This window comes from Lolium rigidum, chromosome 2 (genome assembly GCF_022539505.1).
Source record: "Lolium rigidum isolate FL_2022 chromosome 2, APGP_CSIRO_Lrig_0.1, whole genome shotgun sequence".
Classification (NCBI taxonomy): domain Eukaryota; kingdom Viridiplantae; phylum Streptophyta; class Magnoliopsida; order Poales; family Poaceae; genus Lolium; species Lolium rigidum.
The window spans coordinates 86,024,941-86,052,234 of record NC_061509.1 but is presented as its reverse complement, the minus strand read 5'-3'; the positions used below and the strand labels follow the sequence as shown (position 1 = coordinate 86,052,234).

The 27,294-nt window shown below is 45.4% G+C and overlaps 1 long non-coding RNA gene across 5 annotated transcripts; it reads left to right on the top strand.

Moving 5' to 3' along the window:
• The first annotated feature begins 20,776 nt into the window (after positions 1-20,776).
• On the top strand, positions 20,777-26,457 carry LOC124686859. Of its 5 annotated transcripts, XR_006997977.1 has the most exons (9): positions 20,777-20,861; positions 21,012-21,149; positions 21,247-21,318; positions 21,448-21,518; positions 22,134-22,220; positions 22,381-22,637; positions 22,773-22,822; positions 22,912-24,012; positions 26,147-26,457. It is a non-coding gene; the product is annotated as an uncharacterized LOC124686859 (long non-coding RNA). The 5 variants fall into 5 exon arrangements; XR_006997975.1 differs by having other exon boundaries at positions 22,773-24,012; XR_006997976.1 differs by having other exon boundaries at positions 22,381-22,822.
• The last annotated feature ends 837 nt before the right edge of the window (positions 26,458-27,294 follow it).

The window sequence follows — 27,294 nt, the reverse complement described above, 5'->3', positions numbered from 1 at the left end:
AAGGGAAATAAAAAGTTCGAAAAATGTAAAAACGAAACAATCTATCTATCTATGTATAGAAGATCAGTTTGTATGAAATTTGAGGTTATTTAGAGAAGGTAGAAAAAATCACCTTGTTAGAAAAGTCTGGTTTCGGCGAGACGAAACGGCATGCGCTTAAGCAAAGTGATTTTTCGAACATCTCCAAATGACCACAAATTTTCCATACATGATGCCATACGTGTAACAACAAGGAACCCTATCTAAAAAGTGTCAAAAAAGTTTGCCCAACCGTATAGCTCTATCAAAAAGAACCTCACCATGGCGCTAGTATAATTTTGGGATAGTTACAAACTTTCGTTACCTAACCTTCAACATGAAACTTGTTTCAAATTCATTTTGGCCTACGAGAAACAAATCCCAACTTGATTCGAGCACCACGGACTCCAAGCGATGCCGATGCCGATATCGGCATGGTCGAAACGGCTATGCTCGCCGCCTTTGCTAGGTCAACGTCGGGATGCACCCTCAATCCCGTCCCCTCATTCGATCAACGACACACCAGAGATACCGCCGAGGCCAATGCCGAACGTACATGCTGATGCCAATGCCGAACATGCATGCACGCCGGCCGTGGGCACGGCCACGCCGACCCGCTATGCTCTGGACGCCACGGACCGCCGCGAGGTCTTTCCCTTCGCCACCACACTCTCCTAGCACCCACCTATACACGCCGGAAAGGAGAGACACTAGTTTTCTCTACATTGCTCGTGTTCGTGTCCGACACGGTCGATCAAAGTTTTGACGTAGTCTTCGATGTCGTCGACCATTTCTTCTCTTCTTTGCATGGTTAAACGCGTCTAGTTCATATCTATCTAATGCGTACGGTCTCGCCTCATGCGGTTCATTGTGGACGTCGATCTCATCTCGGCACCCCGCATGCCACCTCCTCCGTGCCATCGCTGTAGAGCTCCATTTAAAAATCTAATCCTACCCGTGTATTGCCCCTTGTATCGGCGTCATGGCCCCACTTGTCATTCGATATACCGAAGCCCCACTCGTTCGCGTTTTGGTCGGGGATACAGCGATGCTTACGGTCAAACAAAGATGGATGGTCCGACGTGTCTTTGCGGGCTCTACGTGGCCCCACTAGTCGGAAGATAACGGTCAACCGTCGGGCAACTGGCCGTTACATCACGTGTGATGGTTTCAGACAAAAGTTTGGGTAAAACTGAGGAAAAACTAAGGAGCTGGGGAAAACTGAGTACAACTAAGGAACCGAGGGCACGAAAATAGAAATCCCTAAGATAAAAGCATGTTGGGTGAACAAATTACAGTCGGGCAATTGACAAATAGAGAAAGGCATAACAATGCATATACATGATATGATAAATATAGTGAGATTTAATTGGGCATTACGACAAAGTACATAGACCGCCATCCAACTGCATCTATGCCTAAAAAGTCCACCTTCGAGGTTATCATCCGAACCCCTCCGGTATTAAGTTGCAAAGCAACGGACAATTGCATTAAGTATGGTGCGTAATGTAATCAACAACTACATCCTTAGACATAGCATCAATGTTTTATCCCTAGTGGCAACAGCACATCCACAACCTTAGAACTTTCCGTCACCTTGTCCCGGATTCAATGGAGGCATGAACCCACTATCGAGCATAAATACTCCCTCTTGGAGTTAAGAGTAAAAACTTGGCCGAGCCTCTACTAGTAACGGAGAGCATGCGGGATCATAAACAAGACATAAACAAGAGATTGATAATCACCATAATCATAGTACTCTCTATCCATCGGATCCCGACAAACACAACATATAGTATTACGGATAGATGATCTTGATCATGTTAGGCAGCTCACAAGATCCAACAATGAAGCACAACAAGGAGAAGACGACCATCTAGCTACTGCTATGGACCCATGGTCCGGGGGTGGACTACTCACTCATCACTCCGGAGGCGACCATGGCGGTGTAGAGTCCTCCGGGAGATGAATCCCCTCTCCGGCAGGGTGCCGGAGGCGATCTCCGAGAATCCCCCGAGATGGGATTCGCGGCGGCGGCGTCTCTGTAAGGTTTTCCGTATCGTGGCTCTCGATGCTGGGGTTTTCGCGACGGAAGCTTTAAGTAGGCGGAGGGTCAACGCGAGGGGCCACACGAGGGGCCCGGGGGATAGGTCGGCGCGGCCGGGGCTTGGGCCGCGCCGGCCACCCCTCGGCTGCCTCGTGGCCCCACTTCGTTAGGTCTTCGGTCTTCCGGAAGCTTCGTGCAAAAATAGGACCCCGGGCGAAAGTTTCGTCCAATTCCGAGAATATTTCTTTACTAGGATTTACGAAACCAAAAACAGCAAAACAACGAAGCGGCTCTTCGGCATCTTGTTAATAGGTTAGTTCCAGAAAATGCATAAATATGACATATAATGTGCATAAAACATGTAGGTATCATCAATAAAGTAGCATGGAACATAAGAAATTATCGATACGTTGGAGACGTATCAGAGGCCAAGATGGGCCCTGAGGGGGCCAGACCACCCCTAGGCGCGGGCCCACCCAGGCCGCGACTAGGCATGGTTTGGGCACCCTGGCCCACTTCTGACGACGTCGCCTCGCGTATTTCAGCCCCTCGGGAAACCTAAGATCGAGAGAGCGACCAGAGAAATATTACGTTGCAGCTACGGGGCAGAGAACCAGAGAGAAAGAAAAGCTCTTCGGCAGGCAGAATTCTGCCGAGGAAATTCCCTCCCGGAGGGGGAAATCGTCGCCATCGTTACCGCCATCGAGCTGGGCTTCATCAGGATCATCATCACCATCATCTACATCACCAACACCATCATCACTGCCGTCTCCACGCCGTCCCGCTGTAACATCTTGGGTTTGATACTTGTCTAGTTCATAGGGGAAACTTTCCCGGTGTTGATTACTCCTTGTAGTTGATGCTATTGAGTGAAACCGTTGAATTAAGGTTTATGTTCAGATGGTTATGCATCATTATATCACCTCTGGTTATCATCCATACGATGTCTCGTGAGTAGTTCGTTTAGTTCTTGAGGACATGGGAGAAGTCATGCTGTTAGTAGTGGAACTATGTTGAGTAATATGCAATGAATTGATATTTAAGTTCTGGTGCTATTCTTCTAGTGGTGTCATGTGAACGTCGACTACATGATACTTAACTTTTATGGGCCTAGGGTAATGCATCATGTATTTGGCTACCAATTGTGGGGTTGCGGGAGCGATAGAAACCCAAACCCCCGTTGGGAAACCGGTGCACGAGAGATTGTAGGATCTTAGAGTTTAAGGCTCTGGTTAGATTTATCTTAATTACTTTCTTGTAGTTGTGGATGCTTGCAAGAGGTATAATCACAAGTATGTATTAGTCCAAGTATGGGGTAGTGCATTGCTTGTGACGGTAAAGCACGCGTCCGTTGGGAACCCCAAGAGGAAGGTATGATGAGTACAGCAGCGAGTTTCCCTCAATAAGAAAGCAAGGTTAATGAACCAGTAGGAGATGAAGATCACGTGAAGGTTGTTGGTGAAGGAGTGTAGTGCGGCGCAACACCAGGGATTCCGGTGCCAACGTGGAACCTGCACAACACAATCAAACTACTTTGCCCCAACTTAACAGTGAGGTTGTCAATCTCACCGGCTTGCTGAAAACAAAGGATTAAACGTATGGTGTGGAAAATGATGTTTGCTTGTAGAAAACAAAAGAGAACAATGATTGCAGTAGGTTGTATTTCAGATGTAAAAGAATGGACCGGGGTCCACAGTTCACTAGTGATGTCTCTCCAATAAGATAAATAACATGTTGGGTAAACAAATTACAGTTGGGCAATTGACAAATAGAGAGGGCATAACAATGCACATACATATCATGATGACTACTATGAGATTTATTTAGGGCATTACGATAAAGAACATAGACCGCCATCCAACATGCATCTATGCCTAAAAAGTCCACCTTCAGGTTAGCATCCGCACCCCTTCCAGTATTAAGTTGCAAGCAACAGACAATTGCATTAAGTATTGTGCGTAATGTAAACAATACAAATATCCTTAGACAAACCATTGATGTTTTATCCCTAGTGGCAGCAGCACATCCACAACCTTAGGGGTTGCTGTCACTCCCCCAGATTCAATGGAGACATGAACCCACTATCTAGCATAAATACCCCCTCTTGGAGTTACAAGTATCAACTTGGCCAGAGCCTCTACTAGCAACGGAGAGCATGCAAGATCATAAGCAACACATATATGATAGATCAATAATCAACTTGACATAGTATTCCATATTCATCGGATCCCAACAAACACAACATGTAGCATTACAAGTAGATGATCTTGATCATGATAGGCAGCTCACAAGATCTAAACATGATGGCACAATAGGAGAAGACAACCATCTAGCTACTGCTATGGACCCATAGTCCAATGATGAACTACTCATGCATCAGTCCGGAGGCGGGCATGGTGATGTAGAGCCCTCCGGTGATGATTCCCCTCTCCGGCAGGGTGCCGGAGGAGATCTTCTGAACCCCCCGAGTTAGGGTTGACGGTGGCGGCGTCTCTGAAACTGTTCTGGTATTTTGGCTCTCGGTACTAGGGTTTTAGGGGACGAAGGAATAAATAGGCGAAGGGGCAGCGTCGGGGGAGCCAGGGGGCTCCCTTCCCACGTCTCGGCGCGGCAGTGGCCCCCCCCCCCGCGCCGCCATATATATGGGGAGGGCCCCCTGCTGGCCTTCCTCGACTCCTCTTCGGTCTTCTGGAACACTCCGTGGAAAATAGGGCCGTGGGCTTTTGTTTCGTCCAATTCCGAGAATATTTGTAAAACAAATTTTCTGAAATAAAAAACAGCAGAAAACGAGAACCGGCATCGTGGCATCTTGTTAATAGGTTAGTCCCGGAAAATGCATAAAAACATTATAAAGTGTGAATAAAACATGTAGGTATTGTCATAAAACTAGCATGGAACATAAGAAATTATAGATACGTTGGAGACGTATCAAGCATCCCCAAGCTTAGTTCCTACTCGCCCTCGAGTAGGTAAACTATAAAAAGAATAATTTCTGAAGTGACATGCTACCAACATAATCTTGATCAATACTATTGTAAAGCATATGAGATGATGAAGTGACTCAAAGCAATGGTCTATAGTTTTCTAACAAAAAGATAATGACTAAACAACTGAATCATATAGCAAAAACTTTTCATGAATAGTCCTTTCAAGACAAGCATCAAAAAGTCTTGCATAAGAGTTAACTCATAAAGCAATAGATTCTTAATACAAGGTTTTGAAGCAACACAAAGGAAGATTTAAGTTTCAGCAATTGCTTTCAACTTCAACATGCATATCTCATGGATAATTGTCAACACAAAGTAATTATATAATAAGTGCAATAAGCAAGCATGTAAGAATCAATGCACACAGTTGACACAAGTGTTTGCTTCTAAGATAGAAAGAAGTAGGTAAACTGACTCAACATAAAGTAAAAGAAAGGCCCTTCGCGAGCGAAGCGGGGATTAAATCATGTGCTAGAGCTTTTCAAGTTTTGAAATCATATAGAGAGCATAAAAATAAAGTTTTGAGAGGTGTTTGTTGTTGTCAACGAATGGTAGTGGGCACTCTAACCCCCTTGTCAAACAGACTTTCAAAGAGCGGCTCCTATGAAGGACGTTATCTCTACCAGCAAGGTAGATCATCCCTCTTCTCTTTTGTTTACTCATGTATTTTAGTTTTATTTATAGATGTCACTCCTCCCAACCTTTTGCTTTCACAAGCCATGGCTAACCGAATCCTCGGGTACCTTCCAACATTTCACATACCATGGAGGAGTGTCTATTGCAAAATTAAGTTGCTTACTGATAAATCAGGGCAAAACATGTGAAGAGAATTATTAATGAAAGTTAATTAATTGGGGCTGGACACCCCGTTGCCAGCTCTTTTTGCAAAATTATTGGATAAGCGGATGTATATGCCACTAGTCCATTGGTGAAAGTCTGCCCAACAAGATTGAAAGATAAAACACCACATACTTCCTCATGAGCTATAAAACATTGAAACAAATAAGGAGTAATAAAGTTTTGAATTTTTTAAAGGTAGCACATGAAGTATTTACTTGGAATGGCAGAAAAATACCACATAGTAGGTAGTTATGGTGGACACAAATGACATAGGTTTTGGCTCAAGGTTTTGGATGCACGAGAAGCATTCCCTCTCGGTACAAGGCTTTGGCTAGCAAGGTTGTTTGAAGCAAACACAAGTATAAACCGGTACAACAAAACTTACATAAGAACATATTGCAAGCATTATAAGACTCTACACTCTCTTCCTTGTTGCTCAAACACTTTTACCAGAAAATATCTAGACCTTAGAGAGACCAATCATGCAAATCAAATTTCAACAAGCTCTACGTTAGTTCTCCACTAATAGGTTTAAACTACATGATGCAAGAGCTTAAACATGATCTACTTGAGAGCTCAAAACAATTGCCAAGTATCAAATTATTCAAGACAATATACCAATTACCACATGAAGTATTTTTTGTTTCCAACCAAATAACAATAAGTGTTGCGGCTTTCAGCTTTCGCCATAAACATGAAAAATAAAACGAAGAACACAAGTGTTCAAATGAAAAAGTGGAGCGTGTCTCTCTCCCACACAAGCATGTTAGGATCCGATTTATTTAGAAAACTAAAATAACAAAACGAAAATAAAAGCACACGGACGCTCCAAGTAAAGCACATAAGATGTGACGGAATTAAAATATAGTTTCACTAGAGGTGACTCGATAAGTTTGATGAAGAAGGGGATGCCTTGGGCATCCCCAAGCTTAGACGCTTGAGTCTTCTTGAAATATGCAGGGATGAACCACGGGGGCATCCCCAAGCTTAGACTTTTCACTCTTCTTGATCATATTATATCATCCTCCTCTCTTGATCCTTGAAAACTTCCTTCACACCAAACTCAAAGCAATCTCATTAGAGGGTTAGTGCATAATAAAAAAATTCACATGTTCAGCAAGGACACAATCATTCCCAACACTTCTGGACATTACCCAAGGCTACTGAAATTTAATGGAGCAAATAAATCCACTCAAACACAGTAAAAGAGGCAATGCGAAATAAAAGGCAGAATCTGTCAAAAACAGAACAGTCCGTAAAGACAAAATTTTTAGAGGCACTTAACATGCTCAGATGGAAAAGCTCCAGTTGAACGAAAGTTACGTATATATCTGAGGATTACTCATGAATTTTTTCAGAACTTTTAGATTTTTCTACAGAGAGAAAAACTCAAATTCGTTACAGCTAAAAATCTCTTTCTACGCAGAAATCCAAATCTAGTATCAACTTTCTATCAAAGACTTTACTTGGCACAACAATGCAAGAAAATAAAGATACAAAGGTATTGCTACAGTAGTAACAAGCACCTTGACTCAAATATAAAACAAAAATTGCAGAAATAAAATAATGGGTCGTCTCCCATAAGTGCTTTTCTTTAACGCCTTTCAGCTAGGCGCAGAAAGTGAAAATCAAGTAACATCAAGAGAAGAAGCATCAACATCATAATTTTCCTTAAAAACACAACTTGGCGCAAAAGGTATCTTAGATGCTCCATTATCTAAATTTCCCATAGTGGTACTAAGGGTTTTATCAAGTTTAAGCTCATAATGATTCTTTGGCTTTGGCATCTTAGGGACATACATGAACTTTTGCTCCTTACCCACATAAGCTTTCTCCTTAAACTTAAGAGAAGAAAAAGTTGAACCCAAGGTTCCCATAGCTTCTTCAAGTTCACCAATCCTATGGGTTTGATTATCATGGATAGCACAAGTTTCTAAGACAACAATTCTTTCATTAATTCCTCCTAGGGATTTATCAAGTTTATCGGTATTATCAAGTAATATTCCCAATTTAGTCTCAACACTTGGAAGATTTTTCTCTATGGCCTCCAACTTTTTCATGACATCCTCAAGAGAGATTTCAATTTTAGCTTCATTAACAGGTGGTATTCCAACTAGACTCTCAATGATGTAACTAGCTTCTAAAGCAGGAGTACCTAGGAAATTACCCCCTGTAAGAGTATCAAGAACATACCTATTCCAGCTAGAGATACCAACATAAAAGTTCCTAAGGAGGATAATAGTGGAGAGTTTCTTAGTGCACCTATGATGAGCATCACTAATTCTATACCAAGCATCTTTAAAACTTTTTCCCCCTTGTTGCTTAAACGAACGAACTTCAACTTCTGGACTACTCATTTTTGCAATAATAAAAATAAATAAAGCAAAACCGAATTAAATAAAGTAAAACAAGTAACTAATTTTTTTGTGTTTTTGATATAAAGAAAGCAAACAAGACAGAAAATAAAATAAAGCAAGACAATAAACAAAGTAAAGAGATTGGGTGTAAGAGACTCCCCTTGCAGCGTGTCTTGATCTCCCCGGCAACGGCGCCAGAAAAGTAGCTGCTTGTGACGGTAAAGCACACGTCCGTTGGGAACCCAAGAGGAAGGTATGATGAGTACAGCAGCGAGTTTTCCCTCAGTAAGAAACCAAGGCTATCGAACCAGTAGGAGATGAAGATCACGTGAAGGTTGTTGGTCAAGGAGTGTAGTGCGGCACAACACCAGGGATTCCGGTGCCAACGTGAAACCTGCACAACACAATCAAACTACATTGCCCAACTTAACAGTGAGGTTGTCAATCTCACTGGCTTGCTGAAAACAAAGGATTAAACGTATGGTGTGGAAAATGATGTTTGCTTGCAGAAAACAAAAGAGAACAATGATTGTAGTAGGTTGTATTTCAGATGTAAAAGAATGGACCGGGGTCCACAGTTCACTAGTGGTGTCTCTCCAATAAGATAAATAACATGTTGGGTAAACAAATTACAGTTGGGCAATTGACAAATAGAGAGGGCGTAACAATGCACATACATATCATGATGACTACTATGAGATTTACTTAGGGCATTACGACAAAGAACATAGACCGCCATCCAGCATGCATCTATGCCTAAAAAGTCCACCTTCGGGTTAGCATCCGCACCCCTTCCAGTATTAAGTTGCAAGCAACATGCAATTGTATTAAGTACTGTGCGTAATGTAAACAATACAAATATCCTTAGACAAAGCATTGATGTTTTATCCCTAGTGGCAACAGCACATCCACAACCTTAGGGGTTGCAGTCACTCCCCCAGATTCAATGGAGACATGAACCCACTATCTAGCATAAATACCCCCTCTTGGAGTTACAAGTATCAACTTGGCCAGAGCCTCTACTAGCAACGGAGAGCATGCAAGATCATAAACAACACATATATGATAGATCAGTAATCAACTTGACATAGTATTCCATATTCATCGGATCCCAACAAACACAACATGTAGCATTACAAATAGATGATCTTGAACATGATAGGCAGCTCACAAGATCTAAACATGATGGCACAATAGGAGAAGACAACCATCTAGCTACTGTTATGGACCCGTAGTCCAAGGATGAACTACTCACGCATCAGTCCGGAGGCGGGCATGGTGATGTAGAGCCCTCCGGTGATGATTCCCCTCTCCGGCAGGGTGCCAGAGGAGATCTTCTGAACCCCCGAGTTAGGGTTGACGGCGGCGGCGGCTGCGGAAATGTTCCGGTATTTTGGCTCTCGGTACTAGGGTTTTCGGGGACGAAGGAATAAATAGGTGAAGGGGCAGCATCGGGGAGCCAGGGGCTCCCTCCCCACGTCTCGGCGTGGCAGTGGGGCCCCCCGCGCCGCCATATGGGGAGGGCCCCCTGCTGGCCTTCCTCGACTCCTCTTCGGTCTTCTGGAACACTCCGTGGAAAATAGGGCCGTGGGCTTTTGTTTCATCCAATTCCGAGAATATTTGTAAAACAACTTTTCTAAAATCAAAAACAGCAGAAAACAGAAGCGGCACTGTGGCATCTTGTTAATAGGTTAGTCCCAGAAAATGCATAAAAACATTATAAAGTGTGAATAAAACATGTAGGTATTGTCATAAAACTAGCATGGAACATAAGAAATTATAGATACATTGGAGACGTATCATGCATTCGCATAGGTTCACCCACACAACACTTACCAAACCATTGAAGATTATTCAGCTATGTGAAGCGAAAGCACTTGACGAAATTCCCGTGTGTCCTCAGGAATGTTTGGTCATCATAAGTAAAACAATCGGCTTGTCCTTTGCTCTAGAAAGGATTGGGCCACTTGCTGCAATTATTATTACCGCATTTTATTTACATGCAATACCAAATATCCATGCAAACATGTTTGTTAGTGTTTATAGTGAATCCTTAATCGAAACTGCTCGTCAACACCTTCTGCTCCACGTTGGTTTTGACACTCTTATTTATGAAAAGTACTAAGATACACCCCCTATAATTGTGGGTCATCAGCCGCCGCCATGGCTGTCTCGGTGTCGTGGAGGAGATCGTCCATCAGGGGGGCAGCGCAGCGTTGTCAACGAGTGTGCCGCGAACGGAGGAACAAGGCGAGGACGTCGATGACCGCGGGCCGAAGCAGATGCGCCAAAGCCTGTGCCCTCGTCTGGCGTGGTGAAGAAGATTCACCGCGCGTCAACGACCGCGGGCTGGAGCATATGCTCCACGGCAGTGCCCTCGTCTAGTGTGGTAAAGAAGAGGCGTCGCGCCCGCGCCCTCATCCGAGCTGGTAAAGAGGCGCCATGCACCCGCGCCTACGCCATCGTGGTGAAGGGGAGTCGACGCCGTCGTGCGCGGTGCGGTGGTGTGGATAAGGTGTGGTGTGTGGGAGAGTCTGCATGGTTGGGAGGGTGGGGATTAGGTTAGGTGCGTGGTGCGTGGTTCGAGGGACACGTGGTGGGGCCAGGCGATGGACGGCTGTATTTGGAGGCATGTGCTGTGGCGAACAACATATAGTGCTCCATTGCTGTTCGGAGCAAAGTAGCAATGGAGCACCTATATGTGGTGCGCCACTGCTAACTCTACACCTATTTATAACCCAATTTTACAATTACTAGTGGCGCACGCTAACACTATTGCGCCATTGGTAATGGGCTAGCAATGGAGCACCTTGTTGTAGTGCGCCAGTGGGACACTTCTAGCGTGGCGCCACTGACACTTTTCTTACAGATAGGCCTTTTCCTAGTAGCGGTGGCACACTTAAGGGTATATGATGCTTTGGGATCAATTCGATATTGTTAGAGAATAGGGAGAACACTGAAATTGTTCGGGAGAGGAATCAGAATAAGTTCTGGGGTCAAAGAATAGTTTAAATACTCACATATATGTTTATTATTTAATTGGATGAATTAGATAAATAGATATAAAGTAAAAAAAATAGGATACCCCTAAAAAAGGCCACCATTTGGTGGCCCTAAAGGGTGCCGGCCAAGGGCCAATGGACAAGGGGAAAGGGCCCCGGCCTGGTGGGCCGGTGCGCCCCCAACCCTAACCCTAGCTGTCGGCCGGCGCAGGGGAAGGGGAGAGCGGGCGGCTGCCCCTGGTGGCCCCACCTCTCCCTCTTTCCTCATATATAAACCCCCTAAGGGGTGCCTTCCTCATTCATCCAAGTTGAGCTCTCTCTCCATCTCCTCTCCTCTCGCTCACGTGTGTGCCTGATTTAGGAACGTGCACAGGATTGGAGCATTCTCATCTGACTACACGTCGTCATGATGTTCGAGACACTGGTCTGAATCATCTTCTTCCGCTGCACCGCTAGACAGGTGCTTGGAGGACATCTATACAACATACGTGTGTAGAACTGCAGAGGCGCGACACTTGGAGCGCTTCATCGTTGGACTTCTTCACGACCTTGAGGTCGGTGTTGACGTCAACTTCATCGACAAACGTTCATCGTGATCATTAGTATTTTTGGTCTTCGAGTGTATGAACACGGATTCCCTCCATTACTTTGCATCTCTATAGAATAGATCTTGGCTATGTATATTCGTCGTAGGAATTTTTTTGTTTTCTGCATCGGAACCCAACACTGTCGACCATGGCTGTCCGCGCGCATGCCTTGGTTTGGTTGTTGGCGTGCTTGTTTTCCAGCCCGTCGCCTTCACGCGTCCTTCGAGCCAAAACCCTTCCCTATGATGTGGCATGTAGCACCGTGACGGAGTTCGCGAGCGCCTCGTTCTGCATCCCATGCCTGCCTGAGCTGACCGAAGCGACGCCTTTTTTTATATATTTTCCTAGGTTACCCGTGGCGCACTAACATGGTGCACCACTGGTATGTGTATAGTGGTAGCAGTGGTGCAAGGCCCTATGCCACGGTAGCACAAATAGTTGTTTGATTCTAGGGGATTTTTTTCCTACACTAGCTAGGTGCACCACAAGTAACTGTTTTCCTACTAGAGAATGGCATGTGACAAATGCATCCATTTCAATCTTAAGGACAATCATAGGAAAAACTATTTCCATTATGCCTGGAAATAGAGACCACCGTCCCTTACTGCGTTGCAGTTTGAGTTTGTGTAATATCATCCGCCCGTAAGCAATGCGACCAGCCCACTCTCTAGGGATCTTTAGCTGCGAACAGACTTCTGTGGGGAGTTTCTATGGCACAATAATATATGCAAAAAGATGGAAATTAAATGTATCACAAAAGTTACATGATTGGAAACTGTGAAAAAGGAAGTAAAAAACACAGGAATAACCATTAACTAGAAAACGAAAGAAGAAATACAAGTCAAATTAAAAAAGAGAGCCCCAAAAGGAGAGGGCTGAACAAAATTGAAGCCGGAAGAAATAAGACGGAAAAATGATTTAATACATGGTAAGATGACCAACGCAACACTGATAAACGAAGGACTAAATACATGAGAAAAGAAGACGAACTGCAGAAATCAAGAAAAAAGACTGAAAAACTATTAAATAGTGATTGAGAAAATTAAGGAATGTGTATTAACATTGAAGTAGTGCCATTTTCTTTGATGCTATTCGCCTGGCCTTGGTGTTCTTGTAGTTTGGTGGTGTGAGTCCCATGAGCCTGGGTTGGAGGAGAAGGGTTCCCCTCCATTAGTTGCAGTTGTGCAGCTCAGTGCATGATGAAGCTAATGCTCGATCCTAGCCCTGTGGTTTTCATGATTTCTTCTCTGTTCTTAGAAGCTTCAATATAAGCAACCAAGTGTGTGTGTCTTTGTTTCTTCGGAGCGGGGGGGAGGGGGGGGGGGGCTAGGGGAACCTGTGGTTGGCGACAAGACTTTTCAAGGTGTGCTCAGTGCAACAAGTGTTTGGGCTTTGCTTCTTTCAACATTTGGCAGCTTGGTTCTTGCTTCTCAGGTGAGCGTTTGCAATGCCGAAGGTAGGACGCCCTTGAAGCCAAGGCAAGGGGCCAGTGGTCCCGCTCAGGTCATGGAATATAACGTACATGCAATGGCTTACCTCTCTCGGCGCAGACATGGCCGCTTTCATTTCTTTATCAATGGTCCTAGCTCAAGATCTCCCGCTCGCTAGTGCTTTGTTCGCATTAGAGGGCATCAACGACTCTAGCTAGATTTTATTTTTTCTTCTGTTGTCTTTGATGTTGTACTAGTAATGGTGCACGTGCAATGCACGTGTTTAATAACATAATATTACTTTTAAAAAAATAACATGGTTTTAAAGAACTATCTGATTCTACGATGTATCCACCTGTGTGAGACTACTTGTGTGACATGCAGGCTACAGAAATGACTCTACTGGTATACTAATTTCAACCTAATAAATTATATGTGCTAACAAAGCTCATGATCATAATTCAATAACGGCAGGACATACAAAAATAGGCAGCACAATTTTTAAGAATCATCATTCATAAAACGACAATGAACCGTATAACTGAGCTCATTTTTCCATTTGGAGAAATCAGATCAAGGCACCACATAGCTACCGTAGGTCAAAACATAACAAAGCTCATTTTACCATGAAAAGAATGAATAAACTGATGTCACAATTTTTAAGGATCTTCATTTCACTAACTACACAACCATCTTATAGAACAAAATGAACTCCTGAATAGCGCAAGCTCCTGACACCTCCACCTCCATCATAGCAACCATCTCAAAACCTCCGCCTATTCCTCTGCTGCGTCATGATAACAACCCACTCATCCAAACCTAAAACCATGTAAAGCAATCTGATAAATGTTCTGATCCTGAAAAGTGGTTGAGGCATAAGCTACTCTGATCATCTGAAGGTAGGGTTCATATGTATCCATGTGAGAAAAGTAAAATAGCAATCTTTGTCTACCATGTTAATCTGCTTTGTAATGTATGTACGACTCTTTTGATTGCTAAATTCACATCACGTACAATATGAAGGTGCATTCATACAACATCAATCTGGATTATATTAAGACACTCTGGATGAAAGTCACGTTTCATGTAAGGACGAGATTAAAAAAACATGTAATACTGACCTTGAGGCAAGATGGAGTCCGGGATAATGATATGGCATGAAAATATGTTATACTATAAACTGAAACGATTATTTGAAGGGACGTGGCCTGACCCCCTTCGACAAGCCTTTGTGTGCAGGCTAAAAATAGTTCACCACCATTACCCATCTCTGCACGGTTCTCTCTATTTTATTGAAAAAATAACTTGTCCAAAAGCTCGGGAACTCAAAATATATGGAACAGGTCAGGTGCATCTAGAAGATCCAACATGTCGTTTGGCAAAATTTGGACTCAGTGTTGCAGATATCAGAAATGGTAAGTGTGAATACATTACCTAGCTAGCTATGAAGTTCAGGTGTGAGCACTACAATGGAAAGAAATAGAAGGTTAGTGCAGCAGTGAAACTTCCTGGTACTCATCTTTACCTTGTTTCTCTAGCAGCTTGGCATCCATCCCTCTCAACACCGACCACGTCTCCTTCAAAAAAAAAAAACACCGACCACGTCTCAGTGATCAAGAATAAACATACCTCAAGGTCCTGCATCTTCTTCGCAATCGACATCTTTCCCCGCAGCAACGCCGCCAGCCCTGCATCTGCTCTGCACCGCACGAAAAACACGACCAAGAATAGTATCCTCTTCATGGCCCATGGCATGCTCTCGTGTTCCGCATTATCAAACAGCTTTGTTGGCAATTCCTTCCTAAACCAGTAAAATTTTTTTTGGCATGTACATACAGAAAGGTGCTCCAAGAGAATATCAACTGAATAATTTACAGAAAGGCGGTCCATGCAGATTAAGCAGATTGTCATCTACAATTAGCATACAAAAATGGTACTTCTTACTGTTGAAATCGTGGTCCATGTAGTAATGTTTGCTGATGGTCTTGAACATTAAAAAAGGACCATTTACAACTTGCTAAACCATAACAGTTTTCAAGTCATTGCAGCGCAAGATACTTTGCCCCCGTCAATATCCAAATTAAACAAATACGTAAAACCTAAGATGAAGTTTTGCATGTCTGTTTCAACTCGGCAATCCTGGCCTTTCAAGCAGACTGTTCTTCTTACCGCCATCCCTCCCTTCTTATCTCGGGCTTCCTGTTAGTATCTACAACGTCTTTCTCCTCCTTGTCTCCCTACCAGCATAACACCACATGACTTTCATTCAGAATTTAACGATTTAATAGTAAACTGGTTTGCTATTAGCATATATAACCAACAAATCATCACTTACTTTAACCAACCATTTAGATCATATCTTAAGCGTCCGCACAACTTTACTGGATTTGAAGGTCAGAATCTTACTTCTGACATGGATTTGAAAGGCACGGCTAACCTGACTAATTTCCCATAAGCTAAAGCAACTATAGTGTACAAACAATGGATCAAATGCTTCAGAAACAAATTAATCGAAGCTCCAGTTCAGAAACGCGGATGTAAATTAACTCAAATAGCAGTTTAAAAATCATGTAGATTGGCCATGCATAAAGAAAACAAACTGAAAAGGAGGATATTAGTTGCAAAATATTACAGCAGACACTGGAAGTCGACCTTCATGCCCCCTTGCTCCACCGTTGATGTTAGAGACCTTACCCGCTGCTCCAATAGAGAATCAGGAACCTTGTTATGAGTAATATCTTTTGAGAGAAAATTTAATCTCTTCGTCTCAAAGCATTAAGTAGTCCTCCCCCTGGTCGTCCCCCGCGACGGCCTAGGGGAGAAACCCTAGCCCCAGCCTCCCGCTCCCCCTCTCCCCTCCCTCCCCTGCCGCCGCCAACATGCGCCGCCGGGCAAAGCCCGCGCGGTGCCACTACACCATGGACCAAATGAGAGGGCACAAAATCTGCCGGGAAAGGTCACCTAAGCCGGCAATGGAACTGCCGGCAAAGATTTTTCCCCGGCTGTTTCACCTGCCAGCAATAATCCTGCCGGCAAAAATATTTGCCGGCTGTTTTTCTTTTGGCGGCTGTTAGGGTGCCCTCATAGATTGACATGTGCCGGCAGTCTCTTTTCTTTCCTGGCAGATACGTTGGTCTGCCGGCACAGATCTGTGCCGGCTGTTTGGTGCTTTCCCGGCAGTTTTCTGTATTTTAGCATGATCTGCACAGGTTGGTCTGCTGGAACAGATCTGTGCACTAGCAAACATGTCGGATTTTCATGAAATTAAGCTAAAACAATTCAGCATTTTACTCATGCCCAGGTACAACTCAATCAAATACATTAGACAGATTGTAGCAGACCATAATGCACTTCTTCCACGAGTCAACACTGATAACGATTTATTCCACAAGTGAACATTGTCAAAAGTTGTCTCCCCCGCGCGATCACGCAATCAGCTCCTCGCCGGAGATCCTACGATCCAGCTAGCTAGCTGCTCTGCCCCCGCGCGATCCCGCGATTCAGCTATAGCTAGCTGCTCTGCGCCGCGCGATCCAGCTAGCTGTTGCCCCGCGTGCGCGTGCGTCCATGGAGCCGTCTCCGGCCGGCAGCACGCTCCGCCTCACCTCGCCGGCCCAGCACCTGGCATGCATCCAGTAGGTCCTCGCCTCCCAGCACAGCCCTAGCACTTCGTCCTCGCACCAGGCTCGGCAGGTCGCCTCCCAGCACAGCCCCAACACCCTGGACGGACTCGAGTAGATTGTCTCGCCGGCAGCTCGCCGACGCTGCACGGGTCGACGAGGAGAGCTCCAGCAGCTCATCCCCAGCCACCGCCGACACGCCCCACATCTCGCCGCACACGCCCCACGAACCAGACCAGAGATTGGAAACGCGCCTAAAGTCCGAAAACTATTCGCTCGACGCGGGAATAATCCTGAAAACTTTTCGCTCGACGCGGTCACATTTAGACACGCGCCAAATTTTTAGCTACTACTACGTTGTTACCGGCAGTTGATAGCCAGGATAACTCCAAATTTGCCGGCCGTTTATCTGCCCTCTATAATCTATGCCGGCTGTTCATTTCTACCGGCAGTTTGACTGCCTCCTTAACTCGATTTTTGCCGGCTGTTATTTGCCCTCACATCTGGTCCGTGGTGTAGTGTGGCGGCGGCGGGCCTTCCCTTACCCGGCGCGTGGCGGGCCGTGCGGGGCGGCGTCCATGGCGGCGGTGCATCTCGGCGGAGGTCGGCGGGGCCTGGCGCGGCGGCGGGCGGCGAGCTGCGCCAGGGGCGTCCTCTCGCATCTGGAGGCGGCAGTGGGCGGCGGCCCTCATCCGCAGCGGCCCGTGGCGGCGGCGTTGGATGGAGGCTGATCCAGCCGGCGGCGCGGCGCGTGGGACTGCGGTTGGTCGGCCGCCCTCTCCTTCGCGTGGTGGTGGCGGTTGCTCCTCTCTGGCGGAGGTGGAGTGGTTTCCGGCGGCGTTCGGCAGCGAGGCGCTGTGGGGCTCGACGTCGACCGCGCCATGGCGTCGATTGAGGTGGCGGCGCGACCTCCCTGTGTTGGGGGCGCCCCCGCTGCCATGGCAGAGCTCCTTCCCCGCCCAGCCCATCTGGGCTTGTGCGGGCCTGGATCTTGGCTATGGTGGTGGGCAAGCGCGGTGGCGCCTTCAGTGTCGGTTGTTGGGCACCGTGGTGGTGCCGGCGGCCGGCCAGACGGCGGCGGGCTGGGATTCCCACCGCCCAGCTCCGTCTTCGGTGTTGGTGGGGCGATTGGCGGCGCATCCTGCTCGGCTGATGGCCATGGCTCGCCTCTCGTCGGTGGTGTGGCCAAGGCGGCTCCTTTCTGCGCGTGTCCGATGGAGTTGGGGTCGACGGCAGGGCCGGGAGAAATCCTTGCATTTTGCTGACGACGGCGACGCTCGTGGGCGCCGTCACCTTCTTGGAGGCGTCGTCGTGGCTCTGTCCGTGCTTCCCCTTCCCGACTACCAGGGGAAACCCTAGTTCCGGTCATCGGAACGGGCGGCGGCGGCGCAGCTGCGTCGTTCCCCTCCTTGGAGGCGTCGTCTAGGTGGTTCGTGGAGCTATCGGTGCACCTGCTCGGAGTCGTTGTCGGCCGCCGCCTAGAGCGGGAGCTTCGGGGCGCTATGTACACCGTCATCGGTTCTTCTTGGTCGTCGCCACCTCTGGTCCGGTTCGGTCCCGCCGTTCTCTCGCCGACCCTTAGGCGCTTTTGGGTGGACGGTTGCGTTGGCTTGGGTCATCTTGGAGTTGGGGTCGACCTCATAGAGTTCCCTCTTCGGGCCGTGACGCGGTCTAGAAGCTCTGTGCTTCGCCTCCTCGCCATTCTTGGCGGGGGACGATGCAAGGCGTGTCCTTTCCGGTTAGCTTGTGCGGGTAGCTGTTAGTCGTGTGGCGTTGCGTTTGTATCGTGGTGCCCTTTGGGCGTTGTACCGGCTGTCTTGGCCTCTTCTTCTATATGATTGATACACCTTCCAGGGTGTATTCTCGAAAAAGAGAGAAAATTTAATCTTACAATCCCTCGGAGAATCCTTATGAACAATAACATTTTTCTTCACTTGCTCATCTCTTGTCTGTGCATATCAAGATTTCTGAAAATAAACAACTAAACAAAACCAACCCTCTGTTAGCAAGAACTGACCAAGAAAAGAAAAGCACATAAATTTGCTATGAAAGAACATGCAGATGGTTCTTAATAACAGTAAATAGAATCAGTACTGCCACACCCTCATCTGCTTGTTGGTTGATTCGGTAACTTTGACTTAGACATCATTCTGAGCCAATATATTAATGAAAAACAATAATACATTGGTGTAGGCTCTACTACCTAATATGGACTGCAACACTTATAGATTAACTACATACCTTTCTGAAAAGATTAACTACACGATTCATTTTCTACTGTGGATAAACATTATAGATGTGAGAAACATTACTAATGAATAATGATCCATATTTGGCGCCCCCCAAACAAAATAAGGACTATGCATAGTTTCAGATGAAAAGGGCACTGCACAACTGTACTACAAAACCCAATAAAGTCTGATATCCCTGTGAATTAATTTCCATCAAAAATCCCGCATGAAGCATCAGCAGCCTTCAGGTATCAGTATCTGTTCAGACATAATTGAATAATAATATGTTCAGACATTCATAATCGCTTAGTGTCATCACCACACATACTGTTGGTGAGCTTGGAGGTACTAATATGTTACAGAACATATACCAATGATCTACACCTCTGACCGGAGAGCCTAATCTCTTCCTTAAGTGGTCAATGAATTCGTGTACCTCTGATCGAGAGCCTAATCTCTTGTTCACTAATGGCAGCCACATGCAAGTACAGGTGCCTCACGAATTATTCCAGCATTCAGTGATTTCAGTAGAATGTCAATCCTATATGATAGTATGATCAAAAGAGATTCTCCTCACCATGGGGATCTGATATGTCGTGGGGACGGCAACGTCGGCTCCCCGTGGAGCAATAATGGGTGGTGGCTTTGTCCCGGCATGGGGAGCGGGGCAGCAGAACATGGGGCGGCCGTCGTGGACCACCGGAGTAGGCTTCGCCTAGGAGGATACTTCGCAGGGGAGGCCGCCATCAGGTTGTCGGTCGGGAGGCTGTTGGCGGCTCGACGGCAGAGAGGTTCCGTGCTCTGGGAAGTTTAGGTCGGAGGTTCGCGACGGAGGTCGTGAAGGTACTGGGACTCATGCCGGCGGAGAAGGGATTCGTGGAGGCGTGGGGCAGAAGGTGCGGAGGCGCGTTCCGCCGGCAAGAACTGCGACTCACGCCGCTGGAGAGGCTGGGTAGGGGCGACGCCGGCGGAGCAACGGCGAGGAGATGATCTGTTTCTATGAGGCGGCGGTTTTCTTTTTGCAAAGATGGGGTCAGCGAAGAGAGGATTAGTGGAGACAGGGCGCTCAACGCGTTGAGCTTCTCAACATTGGATGATTTTGGGACGTTAGATATCGTGAATGTAGGGCTCAGATTAGTTGGATCTGCCCCTCTCTCTCTTTTTATATTAGTGGAGATAAGCTCACAGCATATTTGTAAGTTGTCAGCATCTATGTAACAAACCTTATGTGCATTATTAATTTAAAACCGGACACTGGAGTGCTGAAGCAACAAATATTGAACTGAAGCAACACATGATATTTGAATTATTGTCAAGTGTTAACCTCTTAGCCATCTAAAGTCATTAGTTAACAGTATAATGGAACTAGTATGACCTCTCCACAGCGATTAGAGCTTGCTGGCCGTCCGATCGGCGAATCTGACGGATCAGATCGATCCGAACGGGCTTCTCATACCCGAACCTGCGTCTATTCCCGTTAAAAAGGCCTCTCTGTTGTCGTAGAGGCCCATTTTCGTTATAGGGCTGCTACTCCCAAAATTTAGTTAGGTACCAGCACAAAATTTGGGCCCCAAAACGGTTTATGGGCCTATGATTTGGGCTTCGAACATACCGGTTGCAGCGGAAAAAAAAATAGTCTTCCCCTACGCCTGTACTCCTCTTCTCCTCCATCCCCCAAATTGTCCTCCACCTCCGCCTATGTTCTTCCTCTGCCTGCGACGCGTGCTACCTGAAGAGCGAAGGTACGTACGAAATTGACGATCTTGCACTTTAATTTCAGACGCAAATTAAACGAATTTTCGGTTTAATTTCACCCGGATTTTTAGATTAGCGTTGACCAACTATTTTACTCGTCCGGCTTCGCCGCCGACGAACCTTGCCTCCCGCTTCAGGCCGTCGAGTGGGCTCCGATGAATGGAATCGCAAAAACGGCACCAAGCCCATCCGGATCAAAAGACCGGTTCTCCTTTTACACGGGTTAATTGTACCTCATGCCGCCGTAATCATGGATTCATGACGCTGGTAACGCCGTAATGATCGATTCATAACGCTGGTAATTTGGAACCATTAATTCGAGCGTTACTCTCAGTTCTCCCTTCTCTTTCATGTATAAATATGTGGACACAGCCAACGTCTTTCCTCACTACACCCATCTCACATTGGACGTCCCATTAGTAATCTGAGATGCTGCTTGCTTAGGTTGGGCTTTCTTCTTTCCTGATATCATGTTCTTTATATCTGGTTACACTATAGCGAAAATTATGTACCGAACGAACATATTCTTGCTTGCTTTCTTCTTACAGGGATTGTCATCATCCTATTTTCCAGATTATTATTCCCGGATTCATCTCACCAGTGTGACCTTTATTTATTATTATTTCACAATGGCTGCCGGACAGGTACATTTGCTGACATATTCTTTTGAGATTATTTGTCCTTCTCCTTTAAACTAGCTTCATACTGTCTGCTACTACATACTTTCTATGTGCATGACCTAGGCGAGGTTTTATTATCAGTTGTCTGCATAAGTACAAGCCACGAAACCAACTATTTTCCTTCTCCTTACTCTCAACATGAACGGGATGTGTTCTCTATATTTCTGCATGTTTTTTTTAAGTTGTTACTACGTACACTATGAGGAATTGAGGATATTCCAGATTTGAGTCTTGTAGTCCTTGATGAATGTATATTTCTTGGTAATTTTAAAACATGGATTCGAATTTGATCTACTCTGTACTATCTTTATGTTCCCCGGGGCATCATTCTGGTTTTGTAGGGATTAGAGGGTGAAGATCATGCTTTTTTTTGTTAATGCTGATTCCATCTCACTACTTTATTTCCTTGCACGGAGTGATTTTCTGATCAACACCCTGAATAAGAATTGTGACAATGCTCCTCTGCTCCCCTATGGCACTACCTTCTTCCAATGCTGGGATGTCTCTTAATATCGCTGTAGTGACCAGGTCCCATCGGATTATTCGCTCTTACCAATTGGTCTCGTGTTTGCCATGCAGACGGAGAAGAAGGCTGTAATGGTGTCAGCGGAACAGGGTGCCCCCGGCGCGGCGAATACTACGCCGGCTTCTGCATGCGGATGTCAGGTTCGTCCCGATCTCCCATTCTTGTGCTTGCGGCCGTAGTCTCAGTGAGTTTTTTAGATTTTGTGCTTGGCAATCGAGCATCTCGATGGTGTTATTTAGATTTAGTTATGCCTCCATCTCTGATTCTTCGAGTAACATTGTAGTTTATTGATTTTCTTAGGAGCTACTCCTGAATCCTGATTCATGCGAGGGTGCTGCACAAGTTGGAATAATGCATATGACAGTGTCCAGCTGAGTAAGGATGCAATGAACCGAGCTTTCAATTGTACATCTACGCGGTGATTATTAATGACTGGGTAGGATAAACAAAATGTGATCTTGTTATTCATATGATTCCTATGCAGTTTTTGGTTGTCAGGTCTTCCCAATTTGAGACCAAATGAATTTACACACCATGAGTGTGATAGCTTGTTTCCGGTACTTGAGATTCTCTCTGCCTATTTCCTGTAGGGATATTCCAAATTTTCTTATTGACATGTTGCGTGTCAAGTTCTCTTTAATGAAAAAAAAAGTGTAACTGATGTAACCCTATGCATATATGTTATATTGCAGGAAAGTTCTTACGTATCATGTTTTATTCACGTGCCCTTCTCTTCTAATTGGTCAGTGCATTCAAGATTTTTGTACTAATTCGCCATTATAATTCCTACATCTGTATGGCTTCTTATAAAAAAAAATTCTAAATTGTCAGCCAAACAAATATCCAAGTACCGCTGTATGCAGGTGTTCCATAGAGTACCACCCATGTAAGCCTGTTGATAGCAATGGTTCAGAAAATATTGTTTGACTTTGACAAGCTAGCTTGGTATGGTCTTATTGTGGATCTTTATTTATGCGTTTACAATGTTTGCTTGAATACAGTTTTCTTTTTACCATTTTAGTTATCTCTGACATCTAAACAAACTAAATGATATGAATTATCATCATGCTGAGACTGCAAAGAGTTTAGGCTTAGCGGATGTGTTCTTGCTATTCGCCATGCCATTTGATTCATCACAGGTACATTCTGTGCTAGCTGATATTTTCTATGTGTTTTTTCCAAAAAGAAGGTTGAATCCCCGGCCTCTACATCAAAATAATGCACACAACCTGCTTTATTAAAATTGAAGTAAGGCAACCATGCCAAACTCATCGGCAGTTAAATTACATAACGTGAACAACTAGGGGAACTTATATTTCCAGAGTTAGAACTATTTGATATCTTGTTCTGGTCTTTATTAAAGTATATGTAAGGCAACCATGCTAAACTCATCAGCAATTAGATTACGTAACCTAAACAACTAGGGGAACTTATATTCTGAGGCTAATGCAGTCGAGTGATATTTTTAGAACTATTCGATATCTTGTTCTGGTCGTTCCTGATGTTGCGTCTAACGAAGCCTTATAAACCCATCCCACTGATATTTGTTAACACATTTTTTCATTTATTATTAATGTTAGAATCTAATATATTTTGTTATTGGTGTTGTTCCATGTTTATATATCTATGTACTACAGTGACTCAATTCCTGGTAGGAAATTAATAGATCAACCCACTTAGCTCACTAATCCCATATAGCTAGGGCTTGCATTTCAGTGTTAATTTTTGTCTGGGATCCTGGACGTGAGGCAGTTGTACAAACAACAATTTCTTTGTCATCTTGATTAGTGCATATTTCCCAGTTCATACTTTGACTGCTTCTAACTTTGTGTACTTAACCCTTTTATCTAAGGTTTGGGGTATACAACTGATCTGCAGCTGCATGCATGCCGGGATTTACTCCATGTTATCCAAACTGTCTTCTCCTCATCAGTAAGTGAACTGTTTGAAAACACGTGGCTGCTCGAAATTGTCCATTCTTCTTGGTACTTCATAGGACAATGAAAGATTCACTACTGTGATACCCTGTCCTGAAGGATTACCCTTGAACTTTTCAATGATAGTAATTTAAATTATTCTTAAATAAGTTGTTTGTCCTAGTGATGAACTCGCTCAACAAGGTGCTTGCCAAGGCATATGAGCTGGGTGTGCTGCGACGGTTGGCGCGGCGGGATCTGGCGACCTCTGTGTCGCTCTATGCGGATGACGTGGTGATCTTCTGTCACCCAGACGACGCAGAGTTGAGTGCGGTACGCGGCATCTTGGAGCTGTTCGGACAGGCCTCCGGCTTACGCACCAACTTCGCAAAATGCTCGGTGTCCCCGATTGCATGCTCGGAGGAGGAGGCTGAGGCGGCGCACATGGAGTGCCAACTAGCGCCTTTCCCGGTGAAGTCCTTGGGTATTCCCCTGTCTACAAGGCGTCTGTCGGCCGAGACCTTCCAGCCGCTTGTGGACAGGCTAGCTGACAAGCTGCCGACGTGGCGGGCGTCCATGATGCCGCAAGCCGGACGTTTGGCGCTGATTAGAGCCGTGCTGGCGGCAATCCCGCTGCACCAGCTAACGGTTCTAGCCCTGAACAAAAAGACTCTCAAGCAGATCAACAAGATCCTGCGAGGGTTCCTCTGGGTGGGCCGGGCAGAGGCCAATGGAGGTCACTGCTACGTGAACTGGGCAAGGGTGTGTCGACCGCTGCACCTAGGCGGGCTGGGGATCCCCGACCTGGCACGTATGGCCATAAGCTTTAGGGTGCGCTGGCTGTGGAGGATGCGCACTGATCCCCTGCGCCCGTGGAATGGGCTGGACATGCAGTTCTCGAAGGCGGAGTTGGATATCTTTGCAGCCTCCACCACGATGAGGGTTGGCAATGGAGAGTCCGCTCTCTTCTGGGAGGACCGATGGTTGGGCGGCCGTTCCATCAAGGAGCTGGCGCTGGAGGTGTACGCGCTGGTCCCTAAGCGGCGCAGGAAGGTGCGTACGGTGCGTCAGGCACTGGTACACCGCACTTGGATCCCCGACATAACTGGAGCACCCAGTGCCCTTGCACTATGGCAATATGTGCAATTATGGAGCAGGCTGAGGGATTTCCAGCTTTCGGAGGAGCAGGACACGATGACTTGGGTTTGGACGACGGATGGCCAGTACACCTCTCATTCTTGCTATGAGGCCCTCTTTCAGGGGGGGATCACCTCACCATCATGGGAGCTGAACTGGAGATCCTGGGCGCCCCCTAGGGTGAAGTTCTTCATATGGTTGGCCTGTCTTGACGAGATCGCTGGACGGGTGAGAGGCTGGCGCGTCGTGGTTTACCACATGCGCCCAGATGCCCGCTGTGTGACCAATCCGAGGAGACTATGACGCACCTTCTCACTGGGTGCTCATTCTCCAGGACGGTCTGGTTCGAGGTCCTCTCATGGATCCGATCCACCTCTGGACCTCCTTCTTCAGAGGGGGACTTCGCGGAGTGGTGGTCGAGGGTGGTGCGTACCGCCCCTCGCCAGTTGCGTAAAGGTACATCGTCGATAATCATGCTCACGGCGTGGTGGATCTGGAAGCACCGGAATGCTGCGATCTTTGACAACGCACAGCCTTCAGTGCCTTCCTTGCTCGGCGACATCAAGACCGAAGCGCGACAGTGGGCGAACGCGGGAGCCCGGGGTGTCCGCCAGCTCCTCCCCTAGACTAGGTCTCCTTTCTTGGGTCGAGTTGTAGTGCGGGGTGCTCGTCCTCTCATGGACATGTACATATAACCTTTCGTTCTATCTATCAATGCATCGAAACGCAAGTCTTTTGCGTTTTCGCGAAAAAAAAGTTCATTTATATGAAGTGGTTACAGTAATCTTGAAGAGAGCATACTGTAAATGAGAAAAAATCTTTTGAAAATGGATGTTAGAATATATACATTGGACTTCAATACGACAAGAGGTTGTAGAAGTTATTTGCATTGCTTCTCTATGGAAATTTAATAAATGTTACTGAATTGATTGCAGTGCTTGTATTGGTCATTCTTATGTCAGAGCCTCATTTTGACGCTTATGATTTATTTAACTTCTGTTGGTTTCCCTCAGGGTATACTATAAAACCTCCAATACGTGGTATAACTTTGTACCTAGATTCTATCAGTGAGAATCTTTCAGTCTCTTTTTGACATACAAGAGAACCATGGAAGTGCTCATTCGGAAATTCAAGCAATTGTGTATGGCTAGCACGATGTATTTGTTGCCAGAAATTTATTATCCATTCTGACTCCAGCATTGATATTAGTTTATTGCATAGAAGAAGCAAATCTTGGACCAGCGGCTTTGATTTACCGAGAATTCTCCACCCTAGCCTGAGAGATGAATTTCTGTGCATTATTAACCTTTTCTTTTGGCTAGATAATCATCCAATTTTTATTCTTCCCTTTGTGGATTATGTAATGATTGTTGAGTAACAGTAAAGGCTGCTTGAATCCCAAAATAACAGTAAGAAATACTCAAATCTTATTGTATACAAAACATAGACAGTTCCACCTTCCAAGTTTAGTAAATTGATTTTGTATTTTATCAAAGGTATGTACTCACTTCGTCCTGGTGGGTTAGGCCTACGTGTATTATTAGGTTGTTAATTCGACCAACATAATACAAGTTGTATATTACAACATATATCATTAGAAAGCTCAGGTGTTATAGATTCTAATGGTATAATTTTTATGTTCTATAATTTGTATTATGTTAGCCAAATTGAACATCTACGGATACGCGTAGGCCTAATCCACCGGGACGGAGGTAGTATTAAACAGTGATGATGTGTCTGCAATCTGCCTTCTGCATATCCTTATGTTCTTGAATATCCATCGTTGTCCTCTTTAAAATGTGTGCCTTACATTTATAAACAGACAACCATTGCGACCTTTTTTTTTCCACTTCGAGAATGGATTAGTTATTATTCGATGGGGTAACCAAACTCATAACAAGCCATTATCTTCAGCTAACAATATGAAAAATTTAACTAAAATAATTGAATCCAAGTAGACAAATCATTCGTATGGTTTTAATTTTCAAAAGGCGTTTTTTCTATAAATATTGACGGGCGCGGCAACGCGCGCTTTCATGGTCTAGTAGAGCCACATAAAATCAATTGTAGAAGCGCTCCTATGATGTTCAAGTGATATGTCCGGAATATGTCATCCGCCCACTTCAATATTTAGCTGCCCCAGAACAAAATTTATTTCAAA